Raw genomic sequence first — 18,271 nt, 5'->3', positions numbered from 1 at the left:
TGTTTGGTTGGCCGTTTTTCTCCCACCTCAGTTCATAATCCTGTTCTACCACTTGCCTCCAAAATTATGGGATCCAGAAAATGGAGCCATCATTCCAGCATCCTAGGACATTTGTTTGAGAACCACAGGGCACTAAAGGTTCCAACTACAAAGTTATGTAGTTCAGAGCAAATCAGCTCATTTTATGGGAGGCACACAGATTTCCTGCAGAATGGCTTCGGCATCCCCAGGCCACTTTGGCCTATAAGAGACCCAAGTTATGTTTTGGATAGTTTAACCAATTAAAAAGTAAAGAAATTGCCCAGAGGGCAGTGTTCTGTTCACCTCTCAAGTATGATACAACAAGGACTTTAAAGAATACACTATGATTCTTTCTACTTCGGTCATCAAAGAGAAGTTTCTCATCTGAAAAGCCTAAGGCTCTACGCTCCAAACCATGTGAGATCAAAAAGTTTAAAATTCCCTCATATTCTGTATTTACCAATGATAAAACTTTGATTACCCATTTTTCATCAGCATAAAGCACTTGATTGGTAGGTCATCATGTTATTAACACCAGGATTATGCTATTTCTTCTAAGGGATTGAAAGGAATTTAAAAGCCTCCATGTTCTCAACTTCTTTCACGGACTCTGCTTTATACGTAAGACTAAACAGTGTATTATTCTCCTAGAACTAGAAATACAGCAGCAAATTGATGTTTATAAGAAAATGAGAAGATGCTGGGGAAAAGAATAAGAAGCCCAAGTAGCAACTAACTGCTGATTCTCCTCCCCCGCTTTCCTGAGATATCTATTCGTGATCAATTGGACGCTTCCCTCTGGGACAACCCACAGTAGTGCATCTCTTACTCAAAATTTCTCTCTACTTGTAGTGGGAAAAAGGAGGATGAGACATTTTCCAGGCAACCTTGCCTAAAAACATGTTAGGTCTAAGTGGAGACTTGCATATATAAAAAGATTCAAAAATTCAATTTTCCAATAAATCACAAAAATAAAAGATACCTAAAAGACATTAAGTTGCTGGACCAAAATTTAGATTTTTAAAAGATATCACTGAAACCCACATCCAGAATTCATGGATTCCATCACACACTTTTCAGATTATAAATGGGTTGATAAAGGAGAAGAAAAGAGACATTTACAGAGAAATGTCCTAGAAATTTCTGTTGACGTGCTGTGAGTTCTCATCCCTAAATCACCGAAGGAGAGAGATATTTCCTTTACTCCAAACTTGGTGAGGGGAGCTTTCATGGGTTGACTGGAAAGCTTGAGTTGCAGGTGGGAGATACAGCTTGTCCTGATTGGCATTTGTGGAAGCAAAAGCATCCTGGGGCAGCAGGTTGGAAGTGGTTATTTGGGGAGCTGCCTGAATTTGTTAAAAAAAAGAATGTGTGTTTTACATAAACTAGATAAGGAACACATGGGAAAGAGCCTTCACTGTGTCATCTGTCTAATCGGGTCCTGGGAAGATACAGCCAGAATCTGTGGATAAATTTTAAGTTCCTGAAGGATGAGAAAGGAATCACAAGTCAGCATCATGACAGAAATGGTTTTGCCCTTGTCAAGGAATGTCAAGAGAACATTCCCCAATGATGGTCATCTCCAAAGAGCCCATGAAACTATTGGGAAAAGTCAAGTTCACAGAGTAGGAAAATGTTCCAAGATGGTAGAATCTAGGCATGCCCTTCCTATACTCTTATCATCTTTAATACTTCAGACCCACTTTTGATTAATATCTGGGATTTAACATTTAATCAATGATCGAAGACACTCTTCAATACTCTATTATTTTCTTTCCTGGTGAGAAACTTTATCTGAGAGATTTCATCAAAGAGCAGAGAAAATTTACTCATACTAAATAGAGCTTAAAGAAACAAGAGACAGAAATGAAGTTGAATTTTCATATTACCATGAATTTTGCTTCTCAACATCCTGGTTGCACATATAGATTTCTATATATACTCACTTCCCAATCTATGAGTAGAAAAATTGAGCTACGTATTTTGAAAAACTCAAAGGCAACATGTACAACTTAATGGTAGCTACCCACTTAAGACTCACATAACTTTGACTTAAAAAATATCTGTCTTTGTGTAGGAAGTTTTCTGCCTGAGAGAAAATGTAGCTTCAAAAATGGTACTCCTGCATTCCCGAGGGAGGAGAATGGAAGTTGCTATGGTAGATCACAGAATGGTTCCAATCTGTGTCTCAGCCCTGTATTCGTGCATTTTTCCATATAATTTTGTCACCTTCCAACTCTAAGGACTCAACCATGTTATTTGCTTTGGCCAATAAAATGAGATAAAGAAATAGTGTGCAAGTTCTAAGCCAAAGCCTCAAGAGCTTGAGTGTCTTTCTGTTTGCTTTCTGTGTTTCTGCCATTACAGAGAGAACATATCTGTGTTAGTCTAATGGAGGAGGGCAGACGTGTAGACCAGAGCTGAGTCATCCAATCATTTATAGACAAGGCCAATCTAGATAGGCCAACAGACCACTATCCCCCAGACATGTGATCAAACCCAGTCCAGATAAGAAGAGTCCCATGGCCAACACACAGGTGACACCAGACAGTGAGCCGTAAGCATGTGTTGTTCTTTGCCTGGAATGTTTGTGGTTACTTATCGCACAGCATTATTACGACGAGAGATAGGTGGCACATCTGCCTAGTGAATCAAACAAACAAACAAACAAACAAGCAAAAAAATCCACTCTGGCTATTCAGAGGTGATGGGGTCACAGCCACAGGGCTCTAATCTGAGACACATGATGCCGTGTGCATAGACTCATGAAGTTCTTTCCATTTCATGAAAAAAACAAAACAGAACAAACACCCTAATGTGAGGACATCATATCACTACCTACTTGGTATCTATGTTTGTATGGATACTTTGCTACTAAATGACCATACTATATGCTGAATCCTGAGGATTGGTCATAATTGGAGTCTTGGCGAACAGCTACAAAGCAAGATAACACAAAGGCTATGTGATGATGAGCTTAACGCAATGCTTTTTATCAAAGGAGAAGAAAGCCTGTGGCAGATATTGGTGTTTGCAAAAGAAAATTTACCATGGAGAAGGTAACAGCTAAGCTCAAATGTTCTTCATTTGAATACATGTTCCCAAAGATCAGAAAGGAGCCCTTAACATTGTGTTTACATAACTTTATTTATTTTTAAATTTTCAAATATCGATGTGATAGCTAGTCTCCAAAATGGCCCCCAATGATGCTCACTGCTTGGCTTCCATGTCCCTGTTAGTCCCCCTCACGCTGAATAGAGTTGACCCGAATAACCAATAAGATATTGAGAAAATAATGGATTGTGATTTTTGAGGCAAAGTCATAAGACATTGAGGCTTCCACTTTGCTCTATCTTGGATGCTTTGTTCTGGAGAAAGCCAGCAATGATGTCATATACACTCAAGTAGCCTTATGAAGAGGTCCGTGGGGCCAGAACCACTCAGGTAATCCACTCCCAAATCCTGACCCACAAAAAAAGTGTGCGAAATAATAAACACTTGTTGTTTAAGCCACTAAGTTGTGGTGTAATTTGTTACATAGCTAATGTAACACACTGATACAATGAAACTTTTAAAAATTATATTTTTCTTGGTGCACCTGGGTGACTCAGATGGTTAAGTATCTGCCTTTGGCTCAGATCCAGATCTCAGGGTCCTGGGTTCAAGTTCCGCATGGAGATCCCTGCTCTGTGGGGAGCCTACTTCTCCCTCTGCCTCTGCCTCTCTCTGTCTCTCTCTCTCATGAATAAATAAATAAAATCTTTAAAAAATAATAATAAAAATAAAATTGTATTTTTCCCTAAATGGCCCCTAACTCGTACAAGCACCAAGTCCTACAAAACTTGGCTCTTACCCCCAAATGCCTGGATAGTTATCTCTCCCCAGACTGTCATGAAGCCAAATCTTGAATTATGGCCCACCCTAATGCCTGGGATGACATATCACTTCTCAAGATTACAAAAAACAAAAACAAAAACAACAAGGTACTTGTCAGAAATCCTGTCTGAGAAATGAGGGCAATTCTATGATCCAGCTCTCTCTTGCCGGAGGCTCCTTTGGTCAGGGTCCCTTCAGAGAAAATCTAGGAACCTTTGTGAATAAGTGAGAGTTTTTGTTTTGTTTTGTTTTTATTTTTCAAAAGCATAGTTCAACTGGACTCACGTGTGTGACGCTCAAACAAGCTAAAAGAAAGTAAATTTCTGTCATCTCTCTGTGATCCTAGCTCCTCTTGTTTCTGTTTCCTCAGATATTTAAAATGGAAAGAAGAAGTTGCATGAATAACCATGGAAAAGAGAGCAATGAATAGCCCAGAGATTAATAAGGAAACAAATGGAAGCAGAAAGAAGCAAGATGGAAAGAACACTAAAATGCTCATTTTAAAATTAAGTATGTCATGAATATTTCAACTTTTCAAAATGGGGCTGTCCAGAGGAAATGTGTATGAGAATGTAAACAGAGAGAGAGAGAAAGTGAGAGAGGGAGAATACAATATGTTTATAAATTTATATATACATGTATTTAGGTATTTATATAGAAAAAAGTAATGCATGAAAGTGTTTATTATGTATGCACAAACATTCTTAACTCTTAATCATTAATCTATTTATCCAGCAGTTACTGAGTACCTACTAGGTATCTGATGTTGATACAACAAGACATAGTTCTATGCCTACAAGAAAACAGCCGTATAGAGGGAAATATAAATATGTAAATTGCATGTGTCCTGAAAGACAGACAAATGAATCTAAATAAGTGCTATGTTGGATATAAATGTTTAGCATGCTCTGGAAATCGAAAGAAACTTCAGATACTGGAGTAACTAGAGGAGGTGAGGCTTGATTTGAGATTTTTTTCAGATCAGTTAACTAGATGAGAAAGGGGATAATGTCCATTCCAAACCATAAAGGGACTAGCTTGAGAGAAGCATAAAGCATTCCAGAAAATCCACAGGTATGTACGTCTGGCTGGTGTGAAGTGTGTGTGAGCAGAAATGGTAGATGGTTTGTGGAAAGGAATGATAACAAGACTCACGTGATTAAGAGCTCTTTGAGGTAAACTGAAGATTTGAGCATACTTTCATAGATGTGAAGGAGTTTAATAGTAGATAGACATAATCTTTTATTCTTTGAGAAGATCATTCTGGCACCATGTGAAAGACAGACTAGAGAAGAACCAGGCAAAAGGCAAGATGGCTGGGAGGGTGGGAAGGGGCAAACATGAGAGCATAATCCAGAAGAAATATAACGAAGCTGTAAACTAAAATAATGTAAGTAGGACTATTCAAAAGGTGAAAAGAATCAAGAGCAGTCTAGCCCATCAATGTTTTTAAAATTATACATAGATTTTATTACAATTATATAAATGATGCATACAGAATTTATTCATCCATATAATTACCAAGAGAGAACACACAAAGATTAAAATGCTGTAATAATGTGGGGAAAGTACTGGATTTTTTATTGAAAGTATATTCTTCCCTTTGCACTTAAAATATAAGAAAGCTCATAGCTTGGCTTAGTAACACCAAGCTGCTCAAAATAAAGTCTATATATTCAAATCGGTCTGTAGCACAATTAGTTTAGTGTTTAAATCTCAGAGTAAAACAGTTGTTAGGGGAAGTGTGTTCAGTACCAATGGAAGAATGACAAGAATGGGCTCAATCTAGAAGTATTGAGCCCAGCAAGAAAACCATTATTTAGAAACAATAATCATGGGACCTTCCAAATCACATTGTTGAAAACTTCATTTCTGCTTTTACTTATAAAAATCTATAGAAGGGAATAGGGGCATAAGCAGACAACTTAAAAGGACAAATGGAACTTTTTCTTTGTAGTAAGCAGACGGAAGTTTCTTACTAAAGAAAAGATAAAAGGCAACTTTGAAGCTTCCTGAGAAGACCTTACATACAGAGCTCAGCAAGGTTTCCAAGCTACAGATAAATGCTGGCTCTGATACTAAGAAAGGTATATTCTGTTCTAGACAAAAGTTATGCCAAGCTATGCAAAGCAATTATTAATAATGGTTGAAAATTAGTGGAAAAGGTCTGGTTTTATATAGTTGTTTTTTTCTCATTCTTGCTCACAATTGGATGTCATCTTTTTAAAATATAGTTAATAGTTATTATCTAATGAATCTCCCATGTGTTTCTTGGCTGTTCAGTCCATAAAATCGTAATCAAGAAAGTACCATCCTTCTGATGAATATTGTATTCTAATTTCAGAAAATAAAAAAACAGTGGATTTTTGCCATATAGTGGAGACAAATACTACAAGCTTGAAACTTATCAAGTGTATTCTTGGATACGTAAGTGGAAAAGCTTTTGCTAAAATTTGCTGCTGAATAGAAATGTTAAAGAATATTGAATGAATAATAAGAACACAAATTCAGAGTTTTAAAACACCCCTAAAAAGTAGGCAAGGTTGGTATAAGTACATAAAGAGGAAGATGGATATCGTTCCTTTTGTCAACAAATACTTGCTGCTCAGCTGCTAGGCTCCAAGCATTGATTGATCTAGGAATTTGCGGTACATTAGTGAGTCCAATGTACAAAGATCCACGCCACCAAGGGTTTATACTACAACGGTTGTATTTGTTCCTGCGGCTACTTACACAAATTACCAAATTGGTGGCTTCGAAGAACAGAAATTTATTTTCTCATGGTTCTGGAGACCAGAAGTCTGGACTCAGTATCACCAGACTGAAATCAAGGGATCTGCAAGGCCTCGTTCCTTCCAGAAGCTCCATAGAATTTTCACTTGCTTTTTCCAGCTTCCAGTGGCCACAGGCATTTCCTGGGTTTTGCCTTCGTCAGTTCAATCTCTGCCTCTGTGATCCCATCGCCTGATCCTCTTCTCTCAGCTAAACCTCCATCTGCTTTTCTCTTATAAGAACACATGATTGTGGGGCACCTGGGTGGCTCAGTTAGTTAAGCATCTGTCTTCAGCTCAGGTCATGATCTCGGGGTCCTGGGATCAAGCCCCACGTTAAACTCCCTGCTCAGTGGGGAATCTGCTTCTCCCTCTCCCTCCACCTTTCCCCCTGCTCATGCTCTCTCTCCCTCTCACACCCTCTCTCTCAACTAAATAAATAAAATCTTAAAAAAAAAAAAAAAAAGAACACATGCTTGCACCTAAAACCCACAGATAATGCAGGGTAACCCTTCTCAAGATCCTTAACTTAATCACATCTACAAAGACCCCTTTTTCTAAATCAGGTAACATTTATCCGCCCCAGGCATCAGCGTCTGATATCTATCGGGGCCATTAGGTAGCCTGCCCCCCACAGCGGGAGAGACAGTTTACGGAGTGATAAATAGGTAACGTAGTAGGTGAGATAGACATAGTGATATGGGAAAAAGAAAAAGTAGGATGCGGTAAGGGGATCAGTGGTTCCAAGAATTGGAGTATAGAAGAGTTGTTGTTTAAAGAGCTGTCTTTGGCTGAGCTTCACTGAGCAAAGGAAAGGAGATGGGGAGTAAAGCGCACTGATATATGCAGAAAGGACTTCCAGCTGGAGCCGAGTCTTGAAAGAGGAGCCTGCTGATACTGTTCTTGGAACAATCAGCAAGGAGGCGACTGTGGCTGGGGATGACAAAATGATGGGAAGAGCAGGGAGAGAGCTTCGAAAGGCAAACAAGAGCCAGAACCCGCAAGGCCTCCCAGGCTATCGTAAGGACTTTCACTTTTACTCTGGGTTTTCAACTTTGACCACACACATGGACAGACATGTTTTAAAAGTTCACTTTGGCTGCCCTATTAAAAAAAATGGACTATGGAGAACAAGAAGGGATGAAGAAGGGCCTCTGTGAAGCACTTTCCAGTAACTTAGGTGAACAGTAGTGGTGGCTGAGACCACTGAGGTGAGAATTCTAGATATATTCTGAAGTTAGAGCCAAGCTCATTTCCTCATGGGTTGGGTATGGAGGGTGAAACAGAGGAACTAAGGATGACTCTTAGTTTTGACCTTTCACAACTGGAAGCATGGAATTGCCGCTAACCGATATGGAGAAGATAGCAAGCAAGACAGATTTGGTGGGGTGCTGGGGAGAGATTAGGAACTCAATTTTAGACTGGAAAAATGCGAGGTGTTAATTAGAAACAGTGTGGCTATTTGAAGGACCCAGTTGGCTACATGAATCAGGAAAAAGACAAAATCTGGGAATATAAACTTTTAAGTCGTCTAGATTTTAGACATGGTACTAAGAGTTATGAAACCAATGAGCTCTCAACGTGCTAGAGAAGCAGATGGCAATTGCACAAGCCAAGAGGTCCAAGGATTGAGACAAGGGCATCCTAATAGTATGTCAGAGAAACGCAGAGGTGTGAGAAAGGAGACAGAGAAGTTGACCAGGAAAGTAGAGGAAGACAAGAGAGCATGAAGACTTGCAAGTCAAGGAAAGAATGACATTCAAAGAGGAAGAAATAATAAGCTAGTAAATGCTGGCGATGGGTCAAGGGAGTTGACAATGAAGAACTGATCTTTGGATTGAGCAAGAAGGTGTCATAGATACAATACAGGAGCAGTCTTGACAGGGTACCGGAAGCAAAAAGCTAACAGCAAGCAGTTTAAGAGACTTTTCTGAGTCATAGCCTGGCAATCATTCCACTAACCCATTCCACAATGGTGTCTGAGCAGAAGATAGTAACTCATTTGCTGCGGAGTTTATAATTTGCCTCTTTAAGGTAGTTCTAAGGGAAAAGAGCTAAGTGGCTCTTTTTTACTTAAAGTGCATATGTTTCTGTCATGATTTTCCAGATGTTTGATTTATTTTCTGCTCTCCTACCAGCTTGACTGTCATCAGACTAGATGCTTTGCTCTACAAACACAGCTGTATGAATTGGAACACTAATGAGAGATTCGCCCTCATGGAGGCATTGTGAAGCGGCATTTCCTTGTCCTGGCACAGATAGCCCATCCAGAGCAAACAGAACAATGAGAGCAGAATTATATTTATCTCAGGCAGAACAGAGTCTGATGAAGATAATTTAGGATAACTCCACAGAATAAAAAAATATTCGAATTACTTTCCGACATGCACGAAAATGTTTCAACACAGGAACAATGGCAGAATGGTAACTCAACATGGTCTTCCTATCTTTTTCTTTCTGAAAGAGTAATGGTTGTTTTTTTCCCTGTAGTAATTTCCTGTCCTAAGACTTAAGATAAAACCCTCTACAGGGTGCCAAGGTGGCTCGGTCAGTTAAAGAGCTGATTCTTAGTTTCAGCTCAGGTCATGATCTCAGGGTCTTGAGATCAAGCCCAGCATCAGGCCCCACACTCTGTCAGAACCAGTTTGAGAGCTTTCTCTTCCTCTCCCTCTGCTTCTCTCCCTACTCCCTTTCTCACCCTCTAAAATAAATATATAAATCTTTTTAAAAAGGTAGAAAAAACCCTCTATGATCTATTTAATAGCATCTTTTCTATAGAAGATTTTGCACCATTTAAAAAGATGCAATAATCCTATTGGGAAGGAAATGTTTATAAAAATAACCTGAATCTGGGCGCCTGGGTGGCTCAGTCAGTTAAGCGTCCAACTCTTGGTTTCCGCTCAGGTCATGATGTCAGGGTTGTGAGATCAAGCCCCACATTGGGTTCTGTGCTCCCCACAAAGTCTTGAGATTCTCTGTCCCTTTCCCTCTGTCCCTCCCACTTGCTCTCTCTCTCTCACTCTCTAAAATAAATAAATAAATCTTTAGAAAAAATAATGTGGACCAGATAAAATGTCATATACAAAGGCAATGCTAGGGGTAATATTTCACTGTAGATATGGAGGCCACAAGCAACTAGTTACTATAGGCATCCAAAATTTTCCTTCAGGATTCCTGAAGTCAAGCAAGAAAAGAGCATGAGTTCCTAGAGGTTCCCAGTTGCTAATTAAGGTAAGTCAAAGGGATGGTAGGGCTAGCATCTAACTAAACCTTGAGGAGACTCATCAAGGTTCTAATCTGAATGAATAGTTACCAAACTTTTGAGTGGAACTAGAACTTCTTTCTTAGAAGAAAATTCTGGAACCTCAAATAAATATTCACAATCCCCAAATTCTTCATACATCACAGACAAAATGAATTTTTGTTGTTCTTTTTAAGTTATAAAGAATAATAATAAAATAAGCACCCATGGACATACTACTCACCCTGTGAGCTAAAACAGTAACCATACCACTGAACCAACCTATGTGATCATACCTTACCCGAAGCCCCATTGACCCACAAGAGGTAAGTTGTTTTTGCCATTTTTAATGCAGGTAGAAGTATAAATTGAAACTACTGCTTTGGAAAACAATTTTGCCTTATTATGTAAAGCTAGATCTGAGCATGCTTATGGACACTTTGATTCCACTCTTGCGTATATACCCAGATGCAGCTGGAGATGGGCAAGACCACTCAGTTCATTAATGCTGACACTTCGGTGTTGACTGCTCGATCATTTCTGTATTAATACAAACTCACAATAACATATATATTTTTTTACTTTTACTTACTTAAAAAACAAGAATGGTATTAGGTAGTGGTCTCAAACATTATTTACTTATAAATATTTTCAATATAAGCATTTGTTTTTGATCAGTTTCTCTTTTATTACCCATCCTCGGGGGAAAGTCTGTGAAGCTGAATCAGGGGATGGGAAGGGACTGAACAGAGAGACTGTAGGTGGAGAGGAAGGATTCACAGACAAGATTAGTCCCTCCTGGGGGGAGACAGGAGAGAGGAGAAGCAGTGTAGGGGTGGTGGAAATCCTAGGGCATTTAAACCAATGACAACACTCCAGCGTTAGTAGAGACTGTTGCCATGGGCTATGAATTTGGCATCCTTCCATATTTGAGAGAGAAACAGTCAAAGCTCAGATTTTGTTATTTATTTTTTGCTTTGTTGTTTTGACGATGATTCGTGGACTGTTCTAGGTACTGAATCACGTGGGTTTGAGATCCATAAAGGTCACATACATATGACTATTAGCTTGCTTTTTTTTCAGTTGACAATCTTTTGTTTCGGATAACATGAACATCTTTCTCTCATCGACAGACAGAGCCATAAAATTATTTTCAATGACTACATAATATTGAAAACTACTGATGTACCATAACATTTGCCACCACCCCGCTATTGGAACGACAGAAAACGAGTCTGTAATAGCCAGCACTTGAGAAGGTTTCCCAGAATCGGTGCTTTCATACACTGCTGGTAAGAATCTGAAACACCTCAACTTTTTCAGTGAATTTCTGTTTTATAGGCATCTGTCAACACTATCTACAAGGAAATATTGCAGTTTGTATAGTAAATAATTAGTTATAAATCGACATTTTTCTGCTGAATAATTATATATTTTTGAATGTCACTTTACATTTCTAATTGCTCTTTATTCTGGACATATATAAAACAATACCATATGTTTCATTTCCGTGATTCATAGGGTCAAGGACGACATCTGTTCCGTTTCTATCATGGAACATGAAGTTCCATCCTGTAGCACGGGAGGTGGCTTAATTAATATTATTTGCAAATAATGATAATGAAGCACAGAGCAACCCTCTCTTCATCTGCTAGTGATTCTGTCTCCTTAATTGTGCATGAAGGGAATTCATTACGATGTTTTCGTGCTTTTTCTAAAGCGACGCTCAACTACAACTTAGAATGCAAAAGGGAGAGTTACAAGTAAAGTTTCATGTGGACCAAATTCTCCTGCCAGGCAGCCAGCCTTTAAAAATCCTTAGGTCCTTGCTAAAAATGTTGTTTTGTTGTATATTAATTTCATAAGAAAAGTAGAATAATTTCCTTACGAAACTTACCAACGGATTTATTTTCATGAATTTTGAAATGTTGCTTGTGTTTTTGCCATACAGATGCCATTCTAACATTCTCACTCTCCTCTGAAACTGATGTAAGACTTTCTCTTCAACTTTAATGAATCCTATCTCCATGTGAGCTCATTAGAGCCTCTCTTTGCTCTCCCGTTCTGCCCTTATAAGGTACCTTTATATGTTTTTTCCAAATAATTTGTGTTTTACATCAATTGTATGGGTAGTTTCATCTAGACAAAGACGCCTAATCTTATTGAGGTGAACAAACCAATGACAAAGATGAGAAAAAAGATCTTGGTCCAGCCAAGTTCTCATTCTTTTACTGCTGGGTGAAAGGGTTTTGAGTAGATAAACGAGAGTTAACTACAGATGGATAAAGATACAAGTGGTACTGTTATGTTGAAAAAACGTGTTCTCAGATTAAAAGTATGATTTTTTAATTGTAATCAATATCAAAGAGAGCAGAGTTCAGCCATATAGCCAGAGTTGTTGATTTTACCCTTCAACCATTTACTCACTCATCCGTTGAACAAATGGAACCACTTATTGCCATGTTCTTGTCCCTGTATTTATAAGAAGTGAATCATGTTGTAAGGGAAGCAGATATTAACATACAGGAAAAAAGAAGAAGAGAAGGGAGGAGAAGAGAAGAGGAGAGCTGGAGGGGAGGGGAAGGCAGGGCAGGGGAGGAGGAAAAAAACATCAGAAGTTTAGATGATATAGTAGGCCTGTGGACAGGGTGCTGTGGAAGCAGAGGGGTGCAAAATAGGGTACATTTACACCACAAATGGATTGATGAGGAGGATTTCTTCAGATGAAGAGAGGAACAAACATCTGTCAGTGGTAACGCTGCCATTCAGATGTGTGATTTCTCCAGTTATTTTGTTAAAAGAATATTTGACAAAATGGGCCATTGGTGACATGGGCTCAGGTGTGACCCACAGTGTACTGACAGGCAGGAAGTGGAAAATGGACAGAGGGGCTGAAAAGAAGCCAGTCAATTCCCTCATCCCTCATGGTTGAGCCACCTGGCTGAGCCTCCCTGGAGAAGTGGGTAGCTTCTTCTAATTAAACAAGAACCACTCTAGTGAAATGATTCCCTCCAGCCAGACAGTCCAGATTATTGACTCTTACCACCGTCGCTCAATTTGAAACACTCTCTTCATGCCAGGGACCCTCAACCTCCAGGCCAGGAGAACAGTGTGCAGTGATAGAGGAAGGGCATGGCCAAGCAAGGTATCGGAGATGTGTTTGACAGTGACATAGGATGAAATTTAGATGGAGCATGGAATAAGGGCTCCTTGTTTCATAGTTAAAATCTAAGTGTCTTAGAAATGGACAGAGTAAAAGGTTTTTGTATTGTTGAGGGAAACATAGCACAGGGACAGAGAGCTAGAGAAACAGAGCCGTCTTGCCTAATGCCCTGGGAAGGGAAGAGGAGGGAGGTCTGTGGGCACCCTGAGCCTCAGGAATCTGGATACCACTCCAGGGGCACACCCAAACAGTTAGCATGGTCTCAAAGAAAACAGAAAAATTACAGTAAATTCCCAGCTTCAGCAAAGATCTCTGTACTTCACACTTGCCCTTGAGAATTTAGCTAATAGATTTCAAAACCTTATCACAGGCTTGCACAATGAGGATGTCATTCGTGATTACCAACACCAGAAATTCACAGATTCTGATGTGACCCTCACACGAGAAGGAACCAACTGTAATACATTCATGAATACCATTCCCCATCAGCTCCTTAAGTGGGACTCTGGTTTCAGCATGTCCTGGATATAAAATAAATATTAAAATTCTATTTATTGTACACCTTTGTTATTAGCAAGCCTAGTTCATACCTATTAACATACATGAGACAAAATTTCAGAGAGCAGTTTGTATTTTATCCTTCTGGCTGGATTCTCACAAAAGCCTGTTGAGTTCATGGCCCTAGTCGGCCTTTACATAAATGCATTTTGTGTGTACAACACGACACCAAAGAAAGAAAATACAGAAGACAATAATCCATCTGCAATTCCTCCCGGAAAATAAGTCAAAGTATATATTGTACTTATAGTGGGTATCACTGGAATTATTTAAAAATCCATAATAAGCATACTAAAAGCTAGAGATGGCCACTTTCATGGCCCATGTTCTTGAATCCTCAATCAGTCCTGCAGGGTTGGCTATGGAGAATGCAGAGAAAAATTTCCAGACACATAAATAGTTTATTATAAGATATGGCTTTGACCGCAAACTTCTCTTCGGTCTTCTGGACATGTGTCAATGGTAAGGAACACTCTCTATTTTAGCATTTCCAATGGCATTAAGACTTATGGATTCAGCGTGGAATTCTCCCTCCAGACTATGCCTTCTTGGATGATCAGTACCATGTCTATGCCTTGTCCATATTTGCTTCCCTAGCACTTAGTATAAACATTCAGTGTATGTTCATAGCATTTAATTTAATTGCAACATTATGAAGTTGAAATCTCCCACCTAACTAGCAACAAAGATGGTTTGGTTTTCCTCATTTCTCTACCAACTGATCAGCCTTGGGCAGAACAGCCAAGCTCTCAAATCTAAGGTGGCTTGTATAAAGAAGTCTTGGGGGACTGACATCTGAAGTCTATTTTGAAGTTTCCTCTAAGAAATTTGTTTTATTTTGGGAGCTGTAGAGTGCCTTCAATCTTAGGAAACCAAAAGATGTTTGAATTAGTATCTCCATGTGGTCGAACCTCAAGCAACAAATCCACTGAGGGGAAGAATTGCCTTAAACTAAATCAGTCCAGCCTCAGAAGAAATATAAGGTTAATTGAAGTTGTCTGTTTGTTTTGGTTGTTTAGTTTTCGTTTCTACTCCCTGAACTTAAAAGTTGAAGCCTGGTTTTATTTTGGGTCATGGCTTCATTTGTACTTGGGAGTGGGTTTTACTGCCCCCTAGCTGAAGAGAGGGTCATAACTCTTATTTCTCTAGCCCCGGAGACCAGGGAACCCACTGTCTTTTTATTATTATTATTATTATTATTATTATTATTATTATTATTATATGTTAGTCAACACACTGTCTTAACAAAATGACCTGGGTCCAAAGTGCACCAAACGTACCAGGAGGTTGCATCTAACTTACATGGAAAGGAAAGAAAAAAGGAGGACCCCACTAAGGTTTATCAGGGAGAAAAATTTGAAGCCCAGAATGTATGTCCCTGTGTTGCCTATGTGATGTTTTCTCTGGTAAGTATCTAACCAGGAAGCATATTTTAGAGAGACAGACACTCTTTTCATTAAAATAAAAACTCAATGAAGAGAAGGAAAATGAAGATAATGGCAAACAAAAATGTCTGATCCTGTTTACCGTTATCCTTCCTATTTACCATGGCTCCAGGAATGTTTTCCTTATTATCTTATTAAAGAACATTCATAACCAAGAGGTCACAGAGCTTACTATTATAATACATAATGTAGGAATACTATGAAGTTTCAATTTATATATGATAAGCTAAACCATTTATATTTTGTATTGTTGTTTAGTATATAATTGGAAAAAAAATATAGAACTTTAATAGAAATTGCTGGATGTGCAATTAAATTAATAGAAAATGACGCAGGGGCACCTGGAGTGGCACAGCTGGATAAGCGTCCAACTCTTTGTTTCAGATCAGGTCACGATCTCAGGATGGTGGGATAGAGCCCCACGTCGGGCTCTGTTCTCAGTGCAGGGTCTGCTTAAGATTCTCTCTCCCTCTCCCTCTGCCCTTCCCACTTGTGCTAAATAAAATAAATAAATAAATAAATAAATAAATAAATAAATAAATAAGAAAAGAAAATGACCTAAACCATTTATGTTTTGCATTGCTGTCTTTTAGCTAGATTCTTGGTATATAATTGGGCAAAGTACTTGTGAAACTTTAATAGAACATGGGTAGGGGATGCTCTAAATAAATATCCCCTAACCTGATATTTGCCTCTATTCCCATTTGAAACTACTTTTTCCTACTTGAGAAGAGCAATGTATATGATTCATTAGCAAAAAAAAAAAAAAAAAAAAAAAAAAAAAAGGATACTTTATTGCAATATTTTCACTGGGGTGTAACTGAAGCTAAGGTATGGATAGATAAAAGAAACTAGCTAATTTGTTACCATTTGTAAGCTATTACTATTTTATGTTCTACTGAAAATTGAAGTTTTTATTACTGCCTTTGTTTGTTTTCAAGCATCCTTCAAAGGAAGGATGAATGTTCTGATTTACAGATGGCAGGTCTATAGACCAAACTTTATTTTATATTTTACTAATTACTAGTGAGGGGCGCCTGGGTGGCACAGCGGTTAAGCGTCTGCCTTCGGCTCAGGGCATGATCCTGGCATTATGGGATCGAGCCCCACATCAGGCTCTTCCGCTAGGAGCCTGCTTCTTCCTCTCCCACTCCCCCTGCTTGTGTTCCCTCTCTCGCTGGCTGTCTCTATCTCTGTCGAATAAATAAATAAAATCTTTAAAAAAAAAATTACTAGTGAACATGAATATCAAATAAAAGACCAGGTGAAACAGATAGCCCTAAATGTATTCCACCTATAACAGAATACAAGAATATTGTCTACTTTTTCTATGCTGAGAGCAAAGATTAATCGTCATGGTTTAGAGTTTTGAAGGACCATATCTCTGACCTTTCACTAGTACATAATCTCAAATGATAACAAATTGTTTCCTTTCTATAGAATCCATTTTCCCAGAGGCACTTCATGATGTTGGGTTTTAATTTGAAAACAGCATGGCAAAATATAGTAATTATAAGAAAAAAAAGTCACTGAAGCAATATAACAACATTCCCAGAAGGTCATACTCTGCTTTGTAGTCGAGATGCTCAGGTTATTATTTTCCCAACTATGAAGTTCCCAGGTGTAATTCAGGGGAGGCTAAATACTTTATGGATGCTTATAAATTGAGATGATGTAGTATGTCTGTAATGTAAGATGATGTTATATTTTTGCTCTTAAATGAAATTAATATGCATATTATTTCTTGGTGTTTTATTTTGTGGGGGGAAAACAAAATAACTCTAAATAATTTTAAAGTATTAAAATTTCAGATCTCATTACTCTATAGATGCTTCCAAGTATCTGGATATTTAGCAGTATGGACAAGGAAATACACAGGGTTTAGGTTGCTATAGCAATTCTACTTCACTCCATGAATTCCAACGAAAGCAAAAGACAAGGAAAAAGAAACAATAATACAATCAGATAACTTAAATTGGAGGTTGCTACCTCATAAAATTGGCAAAGATTAAGGTTTGCATTAAATCTGATGCAAAGCAACATATACAAGAAGTCATTTTGCCAACAACAAAATATGTTCTTTATTGAATATCTACCATAAGTTGGACATCATACAATGCACTAAGTATAATTTCATTAGCTATGACAACAGTTGTCTGAGGGTAGTGTTTATCATCTCTTTTTTAAGGAAAATAGAAACAGGCTTGCACAGATTAAGAAGGCTTCTGATGCATGTATAGCTAGTAAATGGGAACATTGGGACCTAGTGTGAGTCTCTGAGGATCCCCGAATCTGTGCTCTTTTAACAAAGGAAAACATACAGATTTGTTTATTACCACCACACAAATACTCCTGGTCTCAGTTCATCACATACAGCAATCTCATAGGGCTATTTTTCTACTATCCCAGGGATGGAGTCAGGACCTTCTAAGTGTCCCCCGATCCCACCCACTCTGAGTGCCCTGCTAATAGTGTAAATACATGGAAGGCCCTCTACACGTGGACTCCATTGATAGTTGGAATCAGTTAGGTTCTTTCTCTTGTTTCTTACAGCATAAAAGCAAACAACTGTAGATTCCCTACGTACTCAAACTGGCCACAGATTGAGAAAAAAGTATACTTTCTTAGGATTATTAAAAATAGTCAAAATCTTGGGGCGCCTGGGTGGCACAACGTTTAAGCATCTGCCTTCGGCTCAGGGCGTGATCCCAGAGTTATGGGATCGAGCCCCACATCAGGCTCCTCCGCTATGAGCCTGCTTCTTCCCCCCCCACCCCCCCTGTTTGTGTTCCCTCTCTCGCTGGCTGTCTCTATCTCTGTCTAATAAATAAATAAAATCTTTAAAAAAAAAATAGTCAAAATCTGGGGCACCTGGGTGGCTCAGGTGGTTAAGCAGCAAACTCAAGATTTTACCTCAGGTCATGATCTCAGGGTAGTGAGATCGAGCCCCCCACTCAGCAGGGAGTCTTCTTGAGATTCTCCCTCTCCCTCTTCCTCTGTCCCCGCCCCGACTTGCTCTCTCTTAAGAATAAATACATAAATCTTTTTAAAAATTGGTCAAAATCCCTAATAGTGATTAGATAAATACTGGTGTAGTTTTCAGTTTTAATGTCTAAAGAAATTGGTTAAGATTCTTACAGTTCTTAGCATATTTTGAATGGTTTTAAGAATTTTGATAAAAACTAAGGTTAAAGAG

The sequence above is a fragment of the Ursus maritimus genome, unplaced genomic scaffold (genome assembly GCF_017311325.1).
Source record: "Ursus maritimus isolate PB19 unplaced genomic scaffold, ASM1731132v1 scaffold_4, whole genome shotgun sequence".
NCBI classification, from domain to species: domain Eukaryota; kingdom Metazoa; phylum Chordata; class Mammalia; order Carnivora; family Ursidae; genus Ursus; species Ursus maritimus.
Note: the sequence above shows the minus strand (reverse complement) of the source record.